This window comes from Rhinichthys klamathensis, unplaced genomic scaffold (genome assembly GCF_029890125.1).
Source record: "Rhinichthys klamathensis goyatoka isolate OS25496 unplaced genomic scaffold, OSU_Roscu_1.1 h1tg000265l_1, whole genome shotgun sequence".
NCBI lineage: Eukaryota > Metazoa > Chordata > Actinopteri > Cypriniformes > Leuciscidae > Rhinichthys > Rhinichthys klamathensis.
Window position 1 is genome coordinate 539,630 of NW_026606786.1, and position 16,316 is coordinate 555,945.

Genomic DNA, 16,316 nt, shown 5'->3' on the forward strand with positions numbered 1-16,316 from the left:
TATTGCTGTGTAAAGGGAATACTGCTGGTAAAGCACCTTATTTGTTTAAAGTTTTTGCAAACCACATGTTATTACACTTTTGTGTATATAGCAGTACATTTAAATCAAAAAGTGAGTAATACACTACTTTAGAATTCATTATTAAAGTTTGCGCGTAAAAATGCGATTAATCGCGATTAATCGCAAGAAAATCATGCGATTAATCGCGATTAAAAAATTTAATCGTTGCCCACCACTAATTATAATGCGTATTTGGCTTGCTGTCCGGGGGGAGGGCTCCGAGCTCAGAATTCGGCCCGACCCCAGAGTACTCCCCCCATAACCTTAGAGATCATAGGAATCTATGAGCGGACCCAGCCGATGTGGGGTGAAGGGGTGGAGGTGGGGTGCTGAGAAATTAGTCATGAGACAGGAGGTAAGGGAAGGCTTTATTTATACTGGCTTCTTCTTGTGCTGATTGGATGATTACCTGAACATGCTCTTCCCGAACTTTGTTTACATAAAACTTCCTTTCACGAGTTTACATGTTAATGAAATCTGATGTAATATTATAATGCGTATTTGGCTTGCTGTCCCGGGGGAAGGCTCCGAGCTCAGAATTCGGCCCGACCCCAGAGTACTCCCCAAATAATGCCAGATAAACGAAGGACAGCGAGCGTAGAATTTAACCCCCCAAAAAGTGAAGGGTATGTATTTACCAAGGAACGAGCTTGCCTGTTCGACTGGGAAGTCTCTCGCAACGACCGACGGGAACTTGGATGCTCACGGCATCGGACGGATAAGCCCATTCTGCAGTTGAACTGACAGCTCGCTGACGCAAGAATTATGCGAGCGTGAATTTGTGGACGAGTTTAACCGTTCACCCGGGAGGGCTCTCGCAGCGTCCGACGGGAACTTATATGCTCACGGCATCGGACGGGTAAGCCTCGCCAGGTTGGACGGAGGGCGCCCGCTGGACTCGGTCGGGAGGGCTCGACCGGCGCTTCGAAGGGGGGCTGGGGCACGGGAAAGACCCCTCACGTCCCGACGAATGGGGAGCCCGCCTGGCGACACGAGCGCGGTCGTCCGGCGACGACTAAGACGGGCAGACTCTCACTGCAATTCGAACGGGAGGGTTCAACCAGCGTTTTGGAAGGGGGACGGAACCCGGCCTTCGAACGGGTGAGTCATCGCTGCGTGCGAACAGGGGAGTCTGCATATGATTGAAAAACGTACACTATGAATTTTAAGCGAGCGTGCAAGCGGCGAGCCCAGATGTAATCGGAAGGTTTGGTGTAAACGGATGTAACTGAAATGAGGCGCAGCAGGTGATAATTATAATTAATTAATTAGTTAGGGCTTGGTGAGCATTTCTGATGAAAAAACGGCTAGACCTAATATAGGTTTTGAAGGCATTCGATGACCAGCGACCGAGGGTTTTGATTTGTTGTTGGGAGAGACCTTTTTGAGCGGCTGTGGTAGCTGCTCCGATGCGGAATGAGTGGCTAGAGAAATGCTCTGCTGAGACGCCGGATTTGATGAGGACTGCTTTAAGATGCTTTTGGAACCAGAATCTCGTCGCTGGATGATTGGAGTCGTTAGTGAAAAGAGGGTCGAGTGGGGATTTGGACGAGGAAAGTTTATACTGCAGGTAGTTAAAAAGCGCATGGTACGGTTGGATGGGAGTTTGTAGATTGAAAATATAAACGAAGTGACCTCTTTTATCTCTGTCCGTTTTGCTTTGTTTATTGAAAAATGATATGGTTTCATTATCTACGATCTGGAGGTCTGAAATGGAGGGATGGATATTTGGGTCGAATAAGGAAGTGATGGTCAGTTCGGAACAGCGGAGGAAACCGAAGAATGCTTGGATGAACATAGCTTCTAATGTATATGCGGTGTTGATGGAGTGGTATCCAAGACGGAGTGATGAGATGCATCTGGTGAGTATATCGATTGTGATTGGTTGTCTGGTATCTGGGCGCGTGGGGCGGGATCTTTGGATTCTTTTAACTAGAAGGGACGTTTGGGAGTTATTTATTGCGGGTGTAGGTTTACCGTGGATTAATTTATGGAAGAATTGAATGCCGCTTAGATAGCTTTTAATGGATCCGGCTTGGAGACCTTTAATACTATGAAGATGAGATATGAATGAAGTAACTGTTAAAAGAGAAAATTCGGGAAACGACAGGTTGTGAGAGAGGTGGAATGATTTGAATGATTTCCATGCTGTGTAATAAGTTTGCAGGGTTCTGGGAGAGACGGCTTGGAGGATGGATTCGATGGACGTGTCCAGGAGGGATTTTAGCGGATGGTTTATGGGAAGATCAGCTGCAAATAAGGAGGTACTGGAGTTGGAGTGGGGTCTGCTTCTGGTGCCAGCATCCTGAATTTCTGAAAGGAGAAACGGGAGAGAGAGTCAGCGATTTGATTTTGAGCCCCTGGAACGTGATTTGCAGTTATTAAGAACTGGTCGCATGCGGAAATCCATATGAGGCGTCTGAGGAGTGGCATAAGCGCAGGTGAGCGAGAACGACCTTTGTTGATACAGTGTACAGTTGCTTCGTTGTCGCAATGGATTTGGATGCTTTTGGTTGACCATTCTTTCCCCCATAGGGAAGCTGCAACGACGATTGGGTAGAGCTCGAAAAGGGCAGAGGAGGCTGAAGACTGGGGTGTGTCCAGGAGCTGAGGGGGTCAGGGAGACGCGAACCAGCGTCCTTGGTAATAGCCGCCGAAGCCGATCGAGGGAGCTGCATCTGTGAACAGTTTGATATCGAGGGGGAGAGAGATAAAGTCGTCGTAAAAAAAAGTTAAGCCGTTCCACTGATTGAGGAAATTAATCCATAATTTTAGCTCGTTTTTTGACTCGACGGAAAGGATGTTCCGATCTTCCAGCGCATGAACAGATGAAGAGAGGGCTAGGAGATGCGCGATAAAGGGTCGGCCCTGTGGAATAATGCGCATCGCATAATTTAGGTGGCCCAGCAGCGAGAGAAGTTCGCGTTTTGAACAATCTGTGCTGTCTGTAAAATTGGATGCGATTAGAATGATGCGATCGATTTTTTCCTTAGGCAGTGAGGCCTGGAATTTTGCTGAGTCCAGATTGATGCCCAAGAACTCGATGGATGTAGTTGGACCCGATGTTTTCTCGTGGGCTAACGGAATCCCTAGTTCGGCGAAAACTTTTTTCACTATGAGGAGGTGAGCCTCGGGGATGATGTCGTGAGGTGAAATTATTAGGAAATCGTCGAGCAGATGGAGAAGATGAGGAATTGCATAATTATTGGAAAGGATCCAACATATGGCTTCAGAGAGAGTGTCAAAGATTTTTGGGCTTAGTTAAGCGCACGGCGAAATAATACTTTTTCTGCCAGTTTACGCCGAATAAGTGCCATGAATCGGGGTGGATTGGCATTACTTTAAAAGCAGAGGAGATATCTACTTTTGCAAGCCATGCACCTCGTCCAGCTATTTTAATCATGGTTATGGCTTGTTCGATATCATGATAGTTGAGAGAATACTCTTCGAGAGGGATGAGACTATTGATGCTTGGATATGGAGAATTATGGGGGGCTGAAAGGTCGATTATCAGCCACTTTTTTCCAGAGAATTTCCTGGTAGCCACGCCTATGGGGCTGATGCGAAATTTGTCGAACGGGGGGGCCTCGAATGGACCGATCATGAAACCGGATTCAACTTCTTTTTTAATTAGCTTATTTACTACTCCGGGCTCTGCTAAGGCGGACTGAAGGTTAGCGCAGATAACATTTTGCGTGGGATGGCTTTCTACACCGGGTTTAAAGCCTTGATTGAGACCTGTCAGTAAATCATTTGTGAAGTTGGCATCTGGGTGGTGTGATAATTCTTCGGCTAGACGGAAAACATTCACAGGAGTCGAGAGATAGTTTTTAGCATTTTTATTGACAGATTTTTTGACTGGGCATATCACGCGGGCGTGTGCGCCGCCGCAGAAATCGCAGACGTGGAGAAAACGACAGCGTTGTCTTGGGCATCTCCCTTCGTTGAAGTTCCTACAAACTTGTCTATCGGGTGCCGAGTATGGTGCTCTGGTTGAAAAATCTTCTCTTGCGTGACGCGGAACGTAACTTGTGGATTTTATGGCATTCTGCTCTGGGCAGGGAGGGATCGACGGATTAATTTGGGGGCATGCCGTGGTGGCATGGATTGTGGATCTGCAGATTGCGCAGGAGATATTTTTGCACCCGAGGAAGACTCGGTTATGGAGATCGGTGTCCAACGCTCCCCAATAGGGACACTGATTCCATTGGGAAACGCGGACGGCGCATTTTGCGGAAAACAGCTTGTGGTACGTATAAAAATGACTACCCCCGTAAGACAACGCGAGCTCAGCTATGATGGACAGATAGTCGTTCAGCTCGTGCCGTCTATGGGGAAAAGACGAGCATATGATTTCTGTATAACGGCTGAAGGCAATTCAGAATTCGGCTAGTGACAATGAACGTGATGTAACCTGTGAGTTATTTTTTATAGTGACTGAAATGTCGCCGCAGTCTACTTGGCGATTGGACTCAGCCGGAGGAAACAAGGACAGGAGAGAACCCAAATCAACATCTGCACCTGCTAGGATTTGAGCTCTGATGTTGTTCGTCACTGGAGGAGGTTCAGTTGCTACTGCATTCGGAGGGGCTGGTTGAGGAGTGGCTGAGAAAAGAGAGAAAGGAGAACGCACCTGGAGAGGGTTAAAGGGATGGGAAATCGGGGCTGTGGCCGTTTGCGGAGGCATCCTCACGCGGAGATCGGCCCCCGGGTTAGGTGGAGGAGGAGGAATAGCAAGAGCATAGGGAAGGGAAAGGGAAGGGGAAAGAAATGCGCCGGCGATTGACCGGCTAACGGAGGCATCCTCATGTTAGGGTAAGCACCTGACGCTTGGGAAGGAGGAAAACTGAAAGATGTAGAAGGGAAGAAAAACGTTTGGGGATCGTGTAAGAAAGTGGAACTGCCAGGATCTAGAGTGTGAGGTACCACGATGGGAGGGGCTGAGGAGGGGAGTTGACCTGGAGGAGATTGGCGCCCATCCGTGACTGGTTCCGGGGCGCGGCCCAGGCTAGCGGAAGGTCTGTGACGCCGTGGCGCGGGGGCGGAGCCTAGCGTTGCAAGTGAGGAAGGAGGTACTGCGGGACGAGCGATCGGGGCCCGGCGAGCCTTGCTCGTTCGAGCCGAAGGAATTGGAGCTGAAACAGAAAGGTGAGAAGATTGTAAGGTGACATATAAATTAAATAATTCTGCTTTTTTCATCCTGCGGGAGAAATTTGCATCAGAATTAATTAGGGCTTGTCTTAGCCCCTTAACTGTCCACTTCCCTATGAGAGGGATGTTAGGGGGAGCTGGAAGGTGGGAAGGCGCGGAGGAAGACGATGATGAAGATGATGAGTTCCTCGCTGGCGGTGGTGAGGGGAGTCTTCGGCGCCTTGGAGTATGCGGAGAGGATCTGGAGGGCCGACGTCCCCTGGTTGAGGATGGGGGCTCAAAGTTGCCGTTGGCTGCTGGAGAAGGAAGGGTCGCTGGATCTGCGCTTTGCGGTTGAGATGACTCCGAGATGAAAGATTCGTCATCGGAGGGAAAGAGCTCTAACTCGGACATGACTGCACGGAGGCGGAGTCAGATGCTGAGAAATTAGTCATGAGACAGGAGGTAAGGGAAGGCTTTATTTATACTGGCTTCTTCTTGTGCTGATTGGATGATTACCTGAACATGCTCCTCCCGAACTTTGTTTACATAAAACTTAATCTAATGTTGGCTTGAATGGTAGCAAGTTTACGACTGCAGAACACAGCTATCTATACTAGCTAACGTTAGCTAACATGAACGTTAGCTACTAACCTAGCACGAACAAACTGCACAGAGCTAAGATGCCTTGGTTAGCCCAGCACCACCAAATTGCACAGCTGCTAGATCTAGCTAACGGTAGCAAGCAGATTGCAGTAGCTTTTAACATTATTTGTCTAACGTTAGCTAACTCACGAGTCACGACTTAACGTTAGTTAGCGTTAACTCATGCTGTGGTCTTTTACGAGTCAAATACATAACATTAGACTAACGCTAGCCAGCTTATAGTATCATGATTCAGTACACTAGTTCGCCAATGTCAATTAATGGAGCCAAGCAATGTCCAGGCCAGGGCTGCACATAAGCTGGTGCGCAGTGCTCATGAATGGATGTTTTTATGAGCACTGAAAAAAATAAAATGAGCACCACATCCAAGTGTGATAGGGCTCATTTGAGTACCAAACGTTTTACAGTGTAGATATAGTACTCTGTAAGAACCAGATCAAAATTGTTGTGCATTTAATGTGCACCCCTGCAATTTCCATGTTACAAAACAACACAGACAGAGACACAGCTGCTACGTTATCAGCTGGCTAGCCTAACCATGATGATGAAAAATGCATTGTTGGACATAACATTACTTTTAAATGTAGCCACGTTAGGATTCAAATAAACGTAGCATAGCATAGCAATGCAATGAGGTTAAGACTAGAATTAAAATGCCCCACTGTCTAAGGAGCTGTTGTTCTAATATGCATTGCTTTTGTGTTTTCTAGGACAAAGCAAATAACCTTGCCGTCCTATCTTGGGAAAGAGACGCAATGTACTCCACAGAAGGCAGCTGAACTGAGCAAAAGGATCTTGAGAGTAATTATTAGCTCAGCTATTAGCTTCATGTTGCTTGCTTTGAGCATCTTTTTTTTAGGATGGAATGGCTGTGCCCATTTTTTGTGTCCTATATTTATTAGCTAGGTTATGGGTGTTACTTCAGTTAACTTGGCCCTTTTCTTTGTGTCCTTATTTGGATTGTCTAATAATTAATCTTCGTAAGCCACATATGGTTCTATGAAAGGTGCTATGTTTACGTTGTTATTAAGACTAATTTTCTTTATCTTACAGGTGATTGTCAAAGACATGAGGCCTGTGCCTCTTGTTGAAGGTGAACCCTTCATAGACATGATCGAATATGCCTGCCCAGGCTTCAAATGTCCCTCCAGGTGGTGGTTCACAAAGCAGTTGGAGAAGGCATATCAAAGTACTCTTGGAGATCTGAAGAATGACTTACAGAAGAGGTTCTCAAAAATCACACTCACCACCGATGCCTGGACAAGTATTGCCACAGAGGCATACCTCGGAGTGACCTGCCATTACATCAACGACAACTGGGAGATGGTCTCATTCGTTTTGTGCACAAAGCCCCTTCAGGACCGACACACTGCAGAAAACATCTCTCACTGGATTGAAGAGGTTGCCGAGAAGTTTGACTTCTCTCTCAGTGATGATGTCCAGGCGATTGTCCACGATAATGCAGCCAATGTGGTGAAAGCCCTTAGAATCCTTGAGGAGAGGCATGGTGTTGCCTCACTTCGATGTGCTGGCCATACCACCCAGTTGATCGTCAACCATGCTCTGAAAGATCCCCGGATCAACAAGGCACTTGGGGCAGCAAGGAGCCTCGTCGGGTACTTCCATAGCAGCGAGATCGCCACCCTGAAGTTGAAACTCAAACAAGAGCAAATGGGCACAGCTCAACACAAGTTGACCCAGGATGTAGCTGTTAGATGGAATAGTTCTTACTATATGATCACACGCCTCCTTGAGCAGCGGTGGCCTGTAACCGCAACCCTCTCAGACCCAGAGATCACCAATGCAGCAAAGCACTACCTGGATATGAAAGCTGACCAGTGGAGCCTCCTGGAGGAGCTACAGAAAGCACTTGAGCCCTTCGAGCAAGCCACCGTTTTCCTGAGTGGAGAGGCATACGTCACAGTCTCTGTCCTACCTCCACTGGTGAAAGGCCTACAGATGTCCACGCAGACAGCCTTTGAGTCTGCTCCCATTACCACCTTCCAAACAGCAGCCGCAGCAGAGATTTGCTTCAAGGTTAGTTTAATTATTCAGCTCTTTAAATCTCTTATAGTGAACTAACTGAATATTTTAATTAAGCTTTCCCAGTTTGCATCTTTCAATTGTTTTCCCATTGGCATTCTATCATGTAGAGCTATTGATTCTACTGTTATCTTTCTCTCTAAGCACCTTGAATTTCTTTGATCTTAAGTGTGCAAATAAAATCCATTATTTTTCAGATGGAAGTTTGAGACAACATATGATGAAGATGGGAACAATGTGTGCATCTTCGTCGCGGCCCTTGATCCGAGATTCCGAAAGCTTAAGTTCCTGTCCACAGACGACATCCTGAAGGTGAAAAGCAAACTTCAGACCCTTGCACTTCAAGCCAGACGAGTGCAAGTCAGGGAAGAGTCTGAAGATGACTCCCTCAGTGGCCAGCCAGATCACTCCAGACTAGGGGTGGAACGGTACACACAAGTCACGGTTCGGTTCATATCTCGGTTCAGACATCACGGTTCGGTACGATTTCGGTACAATGGAGTGAAAAGCAAAACAAAAATGCAGAAGGCATTTTTATAAATGTCTTAAGCCTTGTATTTTTTAAATAAGTTTCATTAATAAATGGATAGAACCAGTTTATTTGTAGTGCACTGAAAATAGTTTTATGTAATTAGTTTATTAATTAAATTAATAAACAGACTAAAAGACCTTGAGATATGTTTGGTAATTGTACCTGAATGAATTTAAAATTAATTTTCTATATTTCAGATGTGTAAGGACTGGGCGAGGGTGAATCTGAAAGGACTAAATACATCCTGCTAAATACCCAAAAAGCCTGGAATGTAAATTTACACACACACACACACACACACACCCACGCACACACACGCATCCCCCACCAGTGAAGACCACGCTCAGGACAGAGCTTGGTGTCCAGTTACGAGACATTTTTATGGCTGACTTGAATGTGATTCCAAAGAGAAAGAAACTTCTTTTCTTTAAAAGACATTTAACCCGATATATTCGATGTGTTTTTATGTGTGTCCATTTGCCCATGTCACATTGTAATGACTATAATTTGTCCGTAACTTAAAAGTGAATTATAAATACCCTAGATGTATTTTAATGTAAATGTTTACCTATAACAGTCGTGTTTGATATCGTAAAAATGCCCTGGACTTGACTCAGCCAGATATGTATGAACACACCGTAAAAGGTATGATTATGTGCATAACACATCTCTGCAGTAGAAATGACCCTTCCTAACACAGGTCATAATTTAATTAGACAAGCAGTCTGACAAGACAAAGAGAAATAAAACCCAAAGTCCCGCCTGTAAACTTCCAACCCTCTAATTGGCCAAGCCAACAGGAAGAGGCTGGATTTCTCCAAAAGTGATAAATGACGCTTCCCCCCTCCGCTCGCTCTCTTCCTCCCTTGTCCTCGTGTTACAGGGCCGGAGTGGGACTCATTTTCAGCCCTGGAGTTTCATGCCTTAGACCGGCCCACTTTAGTTACCGTCTGACTATATTAAAATAATGTAATTGAAACCTCAGTATAGCTATAAGTCTGCAATAGTGCAGTGTTCTGTACAGCCTTGTCATTCATTGTATTTAAAAAAATATATAAATTTCTATTCAGTGCAATAGCCGTATACAGGGTTTTATAAATACAGAGGTCCAAAAAGTGATCTTGCTGGGGGTTCGGGGGCATATGCCCACCCAGACAAGTGAAGTAATACAAACAGTGAAAAGTCCCAGTGCTGATATGGGGAAATATAAACACATTCGAGGTATACAAATATCTAAATTTATACAATAACAATAGCAATATATTAGCCCTATATATATAGGTGATTGTGTTGTTAAATTGAGCTTATTTTTACACTGATGATCATCATTGGCAAAGAACATATGTATGTCTGTGTTAAATAGGAATCCATTGTAATAAAGTTATTCTCATTCTGGGCACAGTAGCCTATGCAATAGGCTATTCCTCTACCTGCTCTCATTTCTCATCTCCATCTTCTCTCATTCTTCTTCTCTGCAGTCTCTTTATCTTATAGGTTACCTGTAAATCTCCCCTTCCCAAAGCTGAGTTTTGATTGATACAGTCTTCACAAACTGATTATTTCTTTCGGTCGTTTAAAACTTCTTTCGTAATTAAAACAGCTGATTAGTTTAGCCACATGCATCTTATCTCGTGAAGCGTCGCGTTGGGATTGGCGCGCGGCCGCGGCTCGCGCTTCTGTGAACATAAATCCCGCTTGCTTTGATCGGTCATCTCAAACATTTTGCCATTGCCGACGAGCGGTGTTTGAATACTGAAGCAGCTCAGATTATGAGGTCGGTTATCGTCGCGATATGCAAATCATTGCAGCACCAAATTAGAGTTAATATTAGGCAATTATTTCACAACGTTCATTATACACTCAGAAAGCTGTGACTGGAGTGTCATGGTGCAATGGATCACAGGAAGCAAATGCGAGTGAATGAATCTTTATTGTCTCAGTCCACGGCAAAAGCCAGCAATGGTGACGCAGGGACTGGATGGTCAACTCGGTGAGTGAAGACAGACGGTGCGAAGAATCCACGGTGAACGAAGAACACACTCTAGGCACGAAAACACTCCACGGAACACGACACGATCAGGAACAGGAACCAGACAGGGACACACCAAACAAAGATCTGACAAGGATGAGAGAACAGCGGTGAGTATAAGTAGTGGTGATGATCAACTGCAGCTGGTGATGTGATGATGAACAGCTGGAGCGGATCAGGTAATGCCATACAGACATGCCCCTCACACACGTGCGTTCATACAACAACGTAAACACGAGACAAGAAGGAACAGAGAAATTGTCTACCGTGACAGTACCCCTCCTCCTAAGAACGCCTCCTGGCGTTCTCAGACTCCCTTACCTGTCGATTGTAATCATCGATAAGAGAGTGATCCAGAATGTCTCTAGCAGGAACCCAACTTCTCTCCTCCGGACCGTAACCTTCCCAGTCCACCAAGTACTGGAACCCGCGTCCCCTCCGTCTAGAGTCCAGGATGCGATTGACCGAATAGGATGGTTGCCCATCTACGAGTCGCGGCGGTGGGGGAACCGGGACTGGCGGATTAATGCGAGCATAAAACACGGGTTTGACTTTGGATACATGGAACACGGGATGAATTCTCTTGTACGCAAGAGGAAGTTTAAGGCGGACTGCCACCGGACTAACAATCTTGGTGACAGCAAACGGGCCAATAAATTTGGGAGCAAGTTTATTCGAGACGGACCGGAGAGGAATGTTCTTGGTAGAAAGCCACACTTTGGAACCGACGACGTATACGGGAGGCCTCCGCCGGTGGCGATCGGCCTTGGCCTTGGTGCGAGCTCCCACTTGGAGTAGAGTCTCACGGGCTCTAGTCCAAGTGCGCTGACACCTCTGGACAAAGGCGTGAGCGGAGGGGACCGCGACTTCGGATTCCAGACTAGGAAACATTGGTGGCTGGTAACCTACACTACACTCAAACGGAGATAGGCCCGTAGATGACACTGGTAACGTATTGTGGGCGTACTCCACCATAGACAGTTGCTGACTCCAAGAGGAAGGGTTCTTGGAAACCATACATCGCAACATTCTTTCCACATCTTGGTTGGCTCTCTCAGTCTGACCATTGCTCTGGGGATGAAATCCAGAGGACAAACTAACAGTCGCCCCCAGTAATCTACAAAATTCTCGCCAAAATTTGGACACAAATTGGGGACCCCTGTCAGAAACCACGTCCATCGGGAGGCCATGTAACCGAAAGACGTGATCTACGACAGTTACCGCTGTCTCCTTAGCTGAAGGTAATTTGGGTAAGGGGATGAAATGTGCTGCCTTCGAGAATCGGTCCACCACAGTTAAAATCACTGTGTTACCCTGAGAGGGTGGGAGGGCGGTAATAAAATCTAGAGCGATATGGGACCAGGGTCTCGAAGGCACCGGCAGCGGCTGAAGTAACCCATCTGGAGGTCGATTGGAAGACTTACCAATGGCACAAACTGAGCAAGCCAAAACAAAATCGTGAACGTCGCGAGCCATACGTGGCCACCAAAACCGTTGCTTGACTGAAAAACCAGTGCGATTAACTCCTGGGTGACAAGCAACGTTGGAATTGTGACCCCACTGGATAACGTCTGACCGTAATCCCTCCGGCACAAACAAACGATTCGGTGGGCACCCGGGCGGAGGCGTTACCCCTTCTAAGGCTCTCTTGACCTTCGCTTCGACCTCCCATGTGAGTGTTGAGACAATTCTGGTCTCAGGTAAAATACACTCGGGAGTAGACGGGCGTTCGGAAAAATCAAATATGCGAGATAAAGAATCCGGCTTGATGTTCTTAGAACCCGGACGGTAAGATAGAGTAAAATCAAATCGACCGAAAAAAAGCGCCCACCGAGCCTGCCTGGAGTTCAATCTTTTGGCAGTTCTGATGTATTCTAGATTCTTGTGATCAGTCCAGACGATAAAAGGTACCCCCGACCCTTCTAACCAGTGTCGCCATTCTTCCAATGCCAACTTGACTGCCAACAACTCTCTGTTACCAATGTCATAATTGCGTTCGGCTGGGGATAATCGATGTGAAAAAAACGCGCAAGGATGCACCTTGTCGTCCACAGGTGAACGCTGGGATAACACTGCCCCTACTCCCACCTCTGACGCGTCGACCTCCACCACAAACTGACGTGAAGAATCAGGGGTTATAAGAATTGGAGCTGAAACAAAGCGGCTCTTCAGTTTAACGAACACAGCCTCGGCTGCTTCGGACCACCTGAACGCAGTTCGGGGGGAGGTCAAGGCAGTCAGAGGCGCGACTAGCTGGCTGAAATTGCGAATGAAACGCCGGTAAAAATTGGCAAACCCCAGAAACCTCAACAGGGCCTTGCGGGAATCTGGACTTGGCCAATCCACCACAGCCTTGATCTTCTCAGGGTCCATCCGCATTCCCTCGGACGACACGATGTAACCTAAAAAAGGAACAGACTGTGCATGAAAATCGCATTTCTCCGCCTTGACAAAAAGCCCATTCTCTAGCAGCCTCTGAAGCACTCGTCGGACGTGCTGCACATGCTCCTGGAGAGACGAAGAAAAAATCAATATGTCATCCAGGTAGACATATATGAACTGATCGATCATGTCTCGCAGCACATCGTTGACCAGTGCCTGGAAAACTGCTGGGGAGTTGGACAGCCCGAACGGCATAACCAAATATTCAAAATGCCCCCTGGGGGTGTTAAAAGCAGTTTTCCATTCATCTCCCTCCCTGATGCGAACCAAATGATAAGCGTTACGTAAGTCCAATTTTGTGAAGACAGATGCTCCCTGCAACCTCTCGAAGGCTGAAGACATCAACGGCAAAGGATACGTATTCTTTACCGTGATGTTATTCAACCCTCGGTAGTCAATGCAAGGTCGCAAAGATCCATCCTTCTTCCCCACAAAAAAGAACCCCGCCCCCGCTGGAGAAGAGGAAGGGCGAATGAATTTGGCTACTAGAGAATCAGAAATATATTTCTCCATAGCCTCTCTTTCAGGAATCGAAAGTGAATATAACTTGCCTTTAGGCGGAGACTTACCTGGCAGTAAATCTATAGCACAGTCATAGGGACGATGCGGAGGGAGAGAAGCAGCACGAGACTTACTGAACACTTCCTTCAGATCCAGATACTCCGCGGGCACGTTAGACAAATCCCCTGTTTCCTCCTGCAACACAGAAACAGGTACAGACGAACAAGCAGACACAAGACAAGACTTATGGCATTCCTTATTCCACTCCAGCACAGCTTTATGAATCCAGTCCACACGGGGGTTATGTTTGATCAGCCAAGGATGTCCGAGAACAACAGGTGCCAAAGGTGAGTCCAAAATAAAAAAAGAAATAGTCTCGGTGTGATTGCCAGAAGTGATGAGCGTGATATCTTCAGTGGTGTGTGAAATGATGGGAAGTTCTTGACCAGTTAATGCATGAACAGAAATCCTGTGAGTGAGGGGTCGAAGGGGAATCTGGAAGGTGCGTGCGAAATTAGAATCCATAAAATTACCTTCCGCCCCGGAATCCAACAGTGCAGAACAGTCGTGCTGGTTGGTTGACCATCTCAGTCTTACCGAGAGGAGGGTGGAGGTAGATGTAGCTGGTGAGGTCTTCCTGGCGGAGATCCCACCCGACAGTAGCCTCATGTTTACTGTCGGGCTTGGCCTTTTACCGGGCAGTTGTATGCAAAGTGACCAGTCCCTCCACAGTAAAGGCAAAGGCCCTGGGATCTCCGCCTCTCCCTCTCCTCTCGGGAAAGCCGAGCTCGACCCACCTGCATGGGCTCGTGATCGTCGACAGGGCTGACCACGCCCCTGCCGCTGGACCGCCGGCCGTCGAAATCTCCGAGAGGGCGGGTGGAAGTTGTTCTGCGCTCGACTCTGGACAGTCGAGCGTCCACCCGCAGGGCAAGGTCGATTAGGCCATTGAGACTGGTGGGGAGATCCAGGGCATAGATCTCCTTCTGGACGTGGTCAGCCAGCCCATGCAGGAACATGTCCCACTGCGCCTCCTCGTTCCAGCCACACTCCGCCGCCAGGGTCCTGAACTGGATCGAGTAATCGGATACCGAGGATTCGCCCTGGCGGAGTTCAGCCAACGTCCTGGCCGCTTCTCTTCCGGACACCGCGCGATCGAAGACCTTCCTCATCTCCTCCGCGAGGGACTGGAACGAGGAACAGCATGGGTTCTGGTTCTCCCACACCGCCGTTCCCCAGAGTGCCGCTCTCCCAGTCAGCAGCGTCAATACAAATGCCACTTTCGTTTGTTCATTGAAAAAGGTGCGAGGCTGTAAAGCAAAGTGCATAGAGCACCGGGTTAAGAATGCTCTGCAATGAGACGGCTCACCCGAATAAGCCTCCGGAACCGGCAGTCGAGGCTCCGACTGGGAGGGGCTTCCTGGTGGTGCGGGGGGAACGGCTGGTGTGGGGGGCGCAGCGGGGACACGTAGGCGCTGGATCTGCTGGGTGAGCTCAGACACCTGCGTCACCAAAGCTTGAACAGCGCGACCCGTGTCGCCGATCTCCTTCTCCTGGGAATTCATTCTCTGGATGCTGTGATGTACAAATTCTTCTATGGACGGTGACGCACTCGCTGCTCCCATTTCGTGGTCAGATCTTTCTGTCATGGTGCAATGGATCACAGGAAGCAAATGCGAGTGAATGAATCTTTATTGTCTCAGTCCACGGCAAAAGCCAGCAATGGTGACGCAGGGACTGGATGGTCAACTCGGTGAGTGAAGACAGACGGTGCGAAGAATCCACGGTGAACGAAGAACACACTCTAGGCACGAAAACACTCCACGGAACACGACACGATCAGGAACAGGAACCAGACAGGGACACACCAAACAAAGATCTGACAAGGATGAGAGAACAGCGGTGAGTATAAGTAGTGGTGATGATCAACTGCAGCTGGTGATGTGATGATGAACAGCTGGAGCGGATCAGGTAATGCCATACAGACATGCCCCTCACACACGTGCGTTCATACAACAACGTAAACACGAGACAAGAAGGAACAGAGAAATTGTCTACCGTGACATGGAGCCTATATAAAGCATTCAACCCAGTGCCATGACAACACCGGCCCTCCTGGCCAATAAAACAGACCGGCCCACCGGGAATTATCCCGGTGCTCCCGATTAGCCAATCCGGGCCTGTCGTGTTATAATGTAACGTCTCGCCTCCGGGCGAGCTCTTCGCCTTTCTTTTATTTGTTTCTAGTTTAGTTTGTGTTTTTCAGTTGTAGATAAGTCTCTGTGTTTAATTCCAATCGACGATTGAAAAGAAAACTCCGTGACATATCTCTTCAGCAAATCCATCTACAAGGGACCTTTAAACGAGCGCGCGCTCGCTTTGAAGGAGAAACACGCGCACGTGACCGCGTGACGCGCCGGACCGAGCGACGCACGCGCTTCTACACCAACCATGCAAAGATGTAACGTTAACTCCGCGTGATTTCCCCGTAGAGATCTTTATTTCTTTTCTTTGTTAGTCAAAGTTTTGTTTTCCGTAGTCGACTCAGTTCACTTCCACGAAGTGAAACGAACTTAGCCGAACTATCTTCCTTTGGTAATGTTACCCAAAGACTCTGAACCTCCGTTCAACGCGCGCCAAGCAGCACCACGTGACGCTTCTTAAAGGACTCCGCTCACGCACGCGGCCAGACAAGGCCGCGCAGGAATGCCGGACACAGAGAGACCAAAACTTGTGCAAGTATCTCTTTTGAAGCTTCTCAGAAGCATTAAGATTATGTGTTTCGTGTTGTTACAGAAAGGTGAAAGTCTAGGGAAAAATCGTACCCATGCTGTCTCTCTCTCTCTCTCTCTCTCTCTCTCTCTCTCTCTCTCTCTCTCTCTCTTACTCGCTCACGCGTAAGTTATCCATTGT